This window comes from Styela clava, chromosome 2 (assembly GCF_964204865.1).
Source record: "Styela clava chromosome 2, kaStyClav1.hap1.2, whole genome shotgun sequence".
Taxonomy (NCBI): Eukaryota; Metazoa; Chordata; class Ascidiacea; order Stolidobranchia; family Styelidae; genus Styela; species Styela clava.
Window position 1 is genome coordinate 21,202,991 of NC_135251.1, and position 10,705 is coordinate 21,213,695.

Consider the following 10,705-nt stretch of genomic DNA (forward strand, 5'->3'; position numbering starts at 1 on the left):
AATTTCCAAATCCGATACTTCTAAAATTGCATCGACGAATACTACTTTAATGTCAAGTCTCCGATAACACCTCCAACAATGTCCAAAATAATATGTTTTAAATCCTTTCCCATATATATTTATAAGATAAAGGTTGCTTATGTCACCCAAATTATTTCAAATGGTAAGAAACATGTCGCTTTTGGCTTTAGCTCTAGATATATATACCGTATAAAGTTTGTAGAAATCTATCATGTCATGCCAAACCATTGTGTTATAAAAATATTTTTATATTCATATATATATATATATATATGTTTATGATTTGACCCATGCGAGGAACGATGCGCAGTAAACATTCTCCGCTTTTGCACTCCTAAAAATCTACCTTTATGCACAATTCATTCGTGGAAAACATGTTTTTATTTCTTTTCCGGTTATTTATAAATTGGTGGTGAACATAAGTATCTTTATATGCATGATTAATCAAAACTATAAAATATACTTATTTGCTTATATTGAGGTGTCGTGAAATCTATATGTTAAGCAAGTTATATTTACTTAAGCCGATTTAGAATGTTGATTCACCGTCTGAGAATCTGATCCAGATAGGAATTCACCATTAGTTGTAAAATTGTGTATTTTCGCATGTGATGATGACAAAAGAAATTTGAGCAACTTTCATATATAGAAGTCATTCATCACGGTAGAGATGATCCGACAACATGTTGATGGAAGTTCTGAGTCAGTTAAACAACTGAAAATAAACAATCGGTAAACAAAAACTTTTGAATTTTTGATTCTTCATTTTAGGAATAGTTTTCTCCTTGAAATAGCTAAGAACACATGGAGAGTTAGGTTGTGCACATTGGTCAGCAAATATTTCATCAACATCTACATTCAAAACGTTTTTTATCTAAACATTTTTGTTGGTAATTTAGGCAGAGCACGTATGTCCACGTTGCCAATACATATCATGGATTTCGAATTGGAACCATTGTATTTTGTTTTTCACAGAATGTCTCATTCTGAGTGAATTCAATTGGGTTTCCTAATCTGAACAGGTGAATTATACATGTTATACCAAATCTAATAAGTCGCCTATGTATGCAGGTATACAGTTAGTACCTCAGATAGCCTTTATTCACACATTTTTGTTATTGGAAAGGCACCACATTCGGAGGCGTAGCGTAAGTATCAAGAACCAATCATATTTGATCTCATTTATTCTCTCATTTTTGTTCTCTCTATTTCTCTCTCTCTCTTTCTCTCTCTTCTATCAAAACATATAGTCGGTTTTTGCATCAATATTTCTTTTCTTATTGTTCCATTCCACATTCCAATAAACCACCTTGTTCCCTTCTATATATTGTCAACTGGTTTCTCAACGATCATATGACAATACGTTCCAATAAAAGCATGCGACCTATGAACTCAGACTAAATATAATTCATATATGACAAAGCGTGTACTGAGAGGATTCACTTGTTTAGGAATTTTCTAATTGTTTTGAAACAATGGCTTTGCAAGGATGAATACTTTTGTTCATAAATCATTATCGGGTATAGGATATTTGATATTGCTGAAACGTGCCCTGTTTTGAAATAACGAAACTTAAAATATCAAAATATGTCAGTAAAATAAGATTGACTTTTTTTTAAACACACAAATAGGCATATCATAATCACAATTGTTGGCTAAATGCGAGCAAACATCCAAAACTGAACTAAAAAAATCTGATTTAAAATGATAAAATTGACGCAAAATAGCAATTAGCGTACCTGGGATGATTTTTAGGAAATAGTACCTTGGTTCATGTAAACTTCTGAACCCGATACGAACCAAATCGGTCCCGAATTTCCGCTCCAAATTAATGATATTTTCTCCTTATCTATAAACCATGGTAATTGTTTCGCAAGTGCGTTTTAAAATCACAAAATTTTTTTTTTTTAAAAACATATCAAACTATCTATAATTCTATAGCATTCAATAGTGCAACACTGTCATATGTAAAAAGATATATTGTTTGCTTTGGAGTCGGAAATAGGAATAGAGACCGGCCATTCAAGCACATCTTTCGAAGGACTTTAGACATGTCACCATCACAAATAATCTAAAAAAAACTTTACTGATGAATAAATGCACCATTACCTTTATAACCTACTTTTAAAGTAAATTGTGTTTTCATATAATCGGATTAATCTAAGTTCAGTTAACATAAATTTTGTCAATTACAGGATATAGACTCTTGTACGGTTGTTGCAAGTCTGGGTCAGTTGGTTAGCAGGACAAGTACCGGTATCTGGAAACTTTATCTAGGACAATTGTTGCCTGGTTAGTTGTCTTTTCCGGAAGGTCGTTTGAAGCAACTCATCTATCCAAACATGCAATTCCATCTCGCCTTCATAAGCACTGCACGGAAAAAAGTCGAACATGTGAGTTATCTCCGTAAATCACAACGTGTCCAAAATCAGTTGTTCGCACAAAAAGTTTTCTCACACCATGTTCTTTGTGCCAAGCTTCACACGATATCAGTCTATGGTCGTTTTTAATAGAATTGCTGAAATTACTGATAAATAACAGGAAACTTTACTAAATGTCTCACAGTTCCATTGAGAGCATGTCATTATATATTGCGGCCCTATATAGTTAAATAGGTGACAAATATGATTACGTCTACTATACTGTATAATATAAACGTACTACGTCAGGCATGCATATATTTATTTTGTATATTATTTATATTTATCTTTTGTTCTCTTTAATTTACGAGATTATAATGCCACTGTGATAAGTATATCAAATCAGATTATCTGGATATGTCAGATTTTGGAACATTCTTTGCGTCAATGACCACTTGAAGATCGACCAGCGTAAAACGACTTGCGTCAAACCGTCAAATTTGGCACAAAAATATAATGGAATGCAACTCAAGACTCTCGACATAATTTCATTAGGGCTGATAAAAATATTGCTGAAATTGAATTAACTTTTTTAACGCGTTTAATAGTTTTGGAAAGCACTCATCCAGTTGGTACCTATTGCTGACTCTAGCTTTTCAAATGGCGCACGAATCTACGTTTAAGTAAAGTTCTTCTGCTGAGATCAATTTATGTCGCTATGGATATAATGAACCCCAAAAATTAAAATATGAAAATCTTGTCAGAATTGGGTTAAAATCTGTCGTATGCAACTTCTTGACTAAATAATGTTAAAGAGTGTACGTCAGAAAACATCTCAAGTACTTAAACAATCACACGTCAGAATCATCTTACGTGACAACTTGCTGTATTTAGTATGATATTATTTAACATAATAGGATTTGTTATGTATACTAATATACAATATTTAAACGTGCCACTCAGACGATTGTACACAAAATTTAATTCTCATCTTCAATGTAATTTGTGACATTTTTGCGGCTTGGTCAAAAAATATGTAGATAAGTGATATTTGTTTGGGAAATGACATGCATTATGAGGTCATGAAAAGGGAGGAAACTGCAAATTTGTCTGCTTCTTTGAATACAATTTCTCACTATTTTTTTTCCTTAAAGAAAAGTAGGTCATGAGCAATTAGTCACTAAAATAACAAATTAATTGAAAATATAACGATAACTTCCAGGCTCTGAACAGGCTACAAATTCTTATACAACAAGATTTTGGGGATAGTTATAAAACGACAATGAACTACTATTTTTCTTTAAAATATATGCCGTGTATTTTCAATTCGTTGTCATGCCAACCTCTTCATTTGCTAGTTTGGAAAACAATAAATACGTTGTGGCAACAAAAATTTATAAAGCGTTTGAAAGTTGTTTTGACTTGATATGAGTATCTGATTTATTTTCACAGACTTCGAACTAAAAAAAATAACGGAAACATTTGTAGTATATCATTATGATGAGATATATTTTAGCCGAGCCAAAAATTACAGGAAAAATAATATTAATTTTACAACTTGAATTATTGTTTTTGTAGCATGTCGGTAGATCACAGATCATAAACATGAAATAGTTTATTTGAAAACCTTGAAATCCATGACAACGACGTAATGACGTGAAAATTAAAGTGTTTGCCACGCAGACGCACCCTGTTGCGTAAGCACGTCGAGCGTGGGTTTTGAGTGTTGACGGAATTTCGTCGATAATAAACGACAGAAAATTAGATGCCAATTAGGTAATATTTTCAAAATGTAACGAAGTGGACGCTAATTCGAACCAGCAAATTCAACAAAGGAATGTTTTGATCTAGTTATATAGTTGTCACATAAAAGTGAATTCAGCACTGCTATAATCTGCAGAAAATATCTGACCACATTTAGAAAATGGAATCTACAGAAAAATCGTCACAAAAAATTACATTAACGTCATTTTGAGCATTTAATATCCTAAAATAAAAATATTTTTGACACAAAATTGATAACATATCTAAATGAAATCAGGCTTTGACGCCCATTCAACATGTTTATTAAATCTGTGACGTATTACATTAAATATTGTTATCTTATCGAATCAAAATTAAATTCAGTCCATAAAAGGAATCTAATTACGAAAGCGCAATAAATAAATTTGAATATAATTTTTGACAAATGATAAACAGGAGATCAATGCTCAAAATACGAACATGAAGGTCGCACATCGGTGCCAGTTTGACAAGGCATTAGAGAAGGTGTGTGCAACCTACGACCCATGGGCCAAATGTGGCCCGCACGGGAAAATTGTGCGGCCCGCGGAGAGGTGCTAATTTTGAATGGTGTGCAGTCCGCGAAACGAGTTTTTATTTTAGTTTAATAATCTGGAACGTGTAAGTAATTCCAATTCCTTCGCGTTGCAAAGCCAATACCTGAGTTCAATTTATGTATATGACGTTACAATGCCCGAGGCAAGCTTGTGCGAAGTGAACAACGCATGTCATATGATCAATACCCAAAATTTATGTGCATGCAACCACTAGAAAGCCTATGTTATTTAAGGTGCGGCTCACTGTTTCACCCAGTTTGATCTGACCCTCCTGTATTAAAATTGCACACCCCTGCATCAGAGCACCGAGTCTGAAAATACTAAATGAAAAAATTGTTCCATTTAATTAAAATAAAATAGCAAAGTGTTTGGCAAAATAACGTGTATAATGGATTGAAATACAAAAAATGTTATAGCTCCTTATTGCAACATTTTGTATCGTCAATTGCTGAAAATTTCATATCGATTGGTCAATTAGTTGTGGGAGGAAAAATTCTTTACAACATTAATAACAAGATGTTAGATGGACTTAACAAGATAACAAGATTTAGCAAGACAATCTATGAAATCCATGACTACATGAAACAACATTTTGACAATTCATCTTCGAAACTCTATGAAGTGGCATCCTATTTTAATAAAGGTCGAAATCATCCAATTTTATAGATCTCGGTTACCTATATAAATTGATTTCTAAAATATGCGAAAATTTCACGAGCTTTGAGCGCTGTGTTGACCTAAAATGAAATCAGCGCTCCCTGGAGCATGTCATTTGAGTTGATGTATTGGCCACAGCAAGTTTGTTTGAATCACGTTTTCACGGTAATAAAGTACATGAATCATTTCTATCAATAAACTCAGATTTTGAGGTAAACGTTATTTAAATTTTGTTCATTGTAATCCGATTAAGCATTGTAATAAATTTTTTCAAAATAATTTACGGAATTATTCGGTTTAACCTATCAGGTTTCGTGGGCGGTTTCAACGTTTTTGGCCCACAAAGATATGTTGAGTTGTGTCATTTACGGAGGACTGACGTCACTGTGATGCATCATATTCGCAGAGTTGAAAGTTAATACCATTTCAAGTTATACCAAATTTCATTATAATTCAGATGCGGTCAAGTCGTACGACTGTAGAAAACAACAATAACAACAACGGTATTCATGACTTCGTGACCAATTAGAAAGAATGAATACAAAGCGCAAATCGTTCGAATATTTGAAACCTACCAACAACATGACTTTTGTGACAATTGTGATAAAAGAACTAACAGTGATATGACACTTTACTTGATGATTCTACCAGCTAATTTTTCACCGTTTTCTAGCAAAAAGAACTCAAACGAATAGAACTCTCCTTTTTATTTGTATCAATCCAGGTTGCATTTAACTTCCACGTCAAACCTTTTCAACTAGTCGATAGAAGTCGACATGCACCCTACCATATGGATTCTGCTATCGTATAAAAAATATTATGTATTTGTTGAATTTATGTAATAAGGTTGTAGTATTAACAAAAAATCTCTGCAGTTGCGAATCCCTATCCAGTGTATTGATGAATCTAAATCACGGGGATTAAAAATATAATTTATTACTGATAACGATTTTTTCTTCATACTATATTCTTGTAATCCTGACCAAAACCATGTTCAAGTTTATACGAAGATTGTAGTCAATAAATCAGATTTGCAAGTGGTTTTGTTTTTCAGAAAAGTATCGTATCGTAGTAGAATGCATTTATACTATAGCTTCAGCAACAATGATAAATCCCTCATTGTAGATTCTGCGGATACTACTCGTTGCATGGGGTAGCTAACTTTTTCAAAACACCATCATACTTCGTGTTTTTGTAATTTAACAAAGACCTATTATGCATTGTGACGCATATTGAAGATCATGTTCAATGTTTACAGCGTAACGATTTCACGCAAAACCGCAGTACTTAGCTCTTATTGCGTCTTTTTGAGTTGTCAATAAGTTTTGTTTGATTCCTCGAAATTTGATGCAGGCTTGGATGTAATGACGGAGCATTAATAATGTTTTTTTTTTCTTAGTGAAAACATGATTGGATGAGGCATAAAGGAAGTAGTTGATACAAATAAGTTGAGAAGAAGAAAAAGAGGGAGAAGCTCATGTACACAAAAAAACGAGAGACAAAAAAGTGAGACTTAGAATGAAAACAAGAATAATACGAGAGAGGCGAAGTCAATTTCAGGTCACAATCAATCGACGATGAACGGGTTCCGTCTCGCCAGCCGTCTGAATTTTCTGTGGTCTTCAGACCTATTTGTCTACGTCTACGCTGACTTTATCGGACAGAAAATCTGCTTTCTTGAAAAACCCTATATCACCTCTTAAGCCTAACAAGTGATAAATTTTGTGGCGAAATTACATGTTTTCAAACTTTGCATGTAAAATATTTACTGAGCCTAGTTAGGATAGTTGCAGAAGCATAAAAATGCTTCAATTACAGAAGCATTACCAATACGATTATAAATTATAGTTATTGAATAGGAATAAAAGAATGTTCAATGTGATATATTGCTTTACAAATAAAACAAATTCAAATCAAAGTTTTTGGTACTATTCTATTATTTATCGCCTCTTCACTCATTTTTTATTCAATATACCCCCAAATTTCTGCTCTGTAAGGTTGGGATAAGATTATCGCCATCTTTTACCTAACCCCATTTAAAAAGAATCAAAGAAATGGACCATAAGAGTAGTAGTTGGAGTTATAGCATGATAATGCCTAGTTTTTTTTTGCTCAGAAATCAAAATGCCAAGAAGTTGTGAACATGATCATTCCTACTAATAATACCTGATTATGTAAGAAGTTCTAAAAACTACAGGTTTATTTTGTGAAGCTGTATCACTTGTAAATATATACAAACAGTGGTCACCACGTCTCATACCTAATAGTTACCGAACGTCACTAAGACGTGCCTCAATCCTATAGCGCGTTAACTTGAGCTTGTAAACAGTCAAGATAACATCTCAGACACAATGAAAGCCATAGTTTTATGTCTAACTAAACGCATCCGCCTTTTTGTTCCAAAATTGTAAGTTTTTGCATAAATCACCAAAATCCAAATCTTGAACTTCGAAATATTGGCACGATTTTTCAAGTGTGAAATATTGATATTACAAACTTTTAAACTAAGGCATATACCGATCCCATGCTTGAAAAATTATGGTTCAAATAACCGGATTAACCTACTCCGGATAACCGTATCTTAGACATGATCTTGTTGTCTGCCCGCAGGACTAATATTATCTCTTTATACTTGCAGCGGAAACAGTCGTTTAATGCGCAAATAATAACCGCGGAATTTGTAAGCTGGCGATATTGCCGCCTGTGTTAAGAGTCTTGAATTGCTACTTGCAAGTTTCTGTTGATAATTAAACGTCAAATACGCGAGCTATTTTTTCTCGCTTTTGTCAGAAAATGAATGGATTAAATTATCTTAAAAATGACACGGAAAAAAAAATGCCGATGCTTGACGAATATTTGACTTGAAATATACAGCTTCTGGAGATCAACCCATATTCATATCGTGTATTTTTTATATCTTTGAGTAGTAAAACGTAATAGGGGATTTATTTTTATATTCAAGTGTTTATGCAATGTTTGATTATGAAAAATCTCGAGTCCCCTCGAGTGATACAGTCAGTCAAGAATGCGTTTTTACAGCCAACAGCCTGAGCGACGGTACGTTGATAGATATATACAATAGCAAAAACAACCCAATTTCACACAACAGATAAATTGGTAATATGATACGTATAAATACGTTTACTAAACTACAAAAGCACTTTCAATATAAATATAATCTGAAGATTATGTACCAAGTATTTTCCAGATCAGAGGGCACTATAGTAATTTTTTCCATTTTTGGGTACTGAGAATTTGAAATCAATCGATATGTTAGCTGTGGAATAAGGCGATATTTTCATAACAACAAAAACAACAACAGCAACAACCCCATTTAGATAACAACAACAATACCAATTTTGCAAAACAATCCATTAGTCCAATTCGTGTCCAAAAATACAACAAATCACTTTCTGCATAAATATAACGTAATGTATCGTACCAAAAAGAGCAATATTTTATGACGAAAAAAGAACATTATCTCAAATGTTTTAGAATACCTAGAAAATACAGTTTAATCCTTTAATTAAAAAGCAACGCATGACATGAATTTATTCATTTGTCGAGAAAACATGTGCATACAATACCGTACAAAATATACACAAAAAAGGTCCCGGTTATATAAACAATGCTTATATTATTAAAACATGGTTTAGCAAATTAGTAGAAAACCAAAACAATTGAATTTAATGAATCTAATAGGACAAGTAAGGCATATAGATGAATTGTTACTAAAAGGTCCCTATATTTATGGTCCCATGCTTGTTGGGTGATGAAAATAAAATCGATTTCTGCTCTGAAACGAAAAAAAGATCGTTTAGTTACGCATTCTGCAGAGGACAATAACTCCATTGTTTTGGCTCACCAGACCCAACGAACTCATTGTTTCAGATCATTGTTTAAAGCAGTCGTTGCCATGGAAACCATTTCGAGTTGTAAACATTTTTTTTCTTAAAACTGAACAGAATTAGGCATTTACAAAACGAGAGAGCCCAAAAGAGATCAGGTTACTTTTAAGGGTCAAGGAACATGCGTCACTAAACCACGTGACCCGGAAACCAATAAGTCCACTAAACCTGAAAATGCAAAGATCAAAGGGTGTTTACATTTCGGCCCTCATAGGGAAATAGGACAAAATTTTTAAAAACTTTTTAGGGGTATGATTTGAAACAACCACTATGGTGGTTTACTATGTATAAACCCCTCCATGATTTCACACAATACGGGGGTAAATACTGTTGGGTTAAGCCCACTTTGCGGTTCTGAGTTTCCAGAACAAAACATAGGTATCATTAAGTTACTGCCAATGTTCCGCAAGAAGAATTTTTACCTTTATTCTGGAATTTTCGAAAATATTCTAAGCTAAAAATAGACCTATGCATAATGCGACAAAAATGACAACTCAGTCACAGCGGCATCAACGTAAACCAACACTAAACGTTCGTGATTCCTTAGCTTCCGACCTGAAAAGCCTCGATGATAATATTTAAATAGAGTCTCACATTGCCTATACCATCCCGCGTAAAAGTGGTTTACAGATATCCCAAACTTTGGTAAATCTGATTTATATAAATCTGATACACATTCCGTGTATTTTTTGATGCCAATCTATATATGTTGAAAACAAACAAATGACGCTCATTTGGTTTTGTAAGTGATCGATAATAATCAAGATTCGTGTGAACATGATCTATGTGTCACGTCCATATAAACGAAGTTGAAATGTTACGTAGAGTCTTATCTGGCAACCTTCAATGGTTACCATACCCAGGTCATGTACGCGCTCTTCCGGGAATATGGTGTTTGTGTCAAAACTGTAACATTCACCTTGTGTAATGTGTAATCAATCATATTTAAGACGAAAAATTGAAAAAATGTTATCGCTACTTTCGACAAATATTCGAATTTATTGTTAAAATTTGTGACCACCAACAAAATCTTTTTGGATATCATGTATATATACAACAAATCCGTTGAAAAGCAATTAATATTATTTCAAATATAATTAAAAATTACGGTATAAATATATGCAGTCAGTCTTTAAACAGGTTTTTTGTTCATTGATATTTTTTCCTAAATTACTACAAAAATTAGATTTAGATAAAAAAACAGAAAAAGGATATTTCTCAATGAATAAAGTGCTTTATTATTTTATCTCATATTAAAACGACATGATTAATGATTATCTGGTAGAAATAAATTTCGCCTTACGGTAAGAATATTTTGTAAAAAAATAGAATTCCAAATCAAAGTAAAAATTGTGATCTTTATGAAGATAATTTTGTTATCCATTAAGATCAAATTAGCTAGAAAGCGTGAAAGTATACA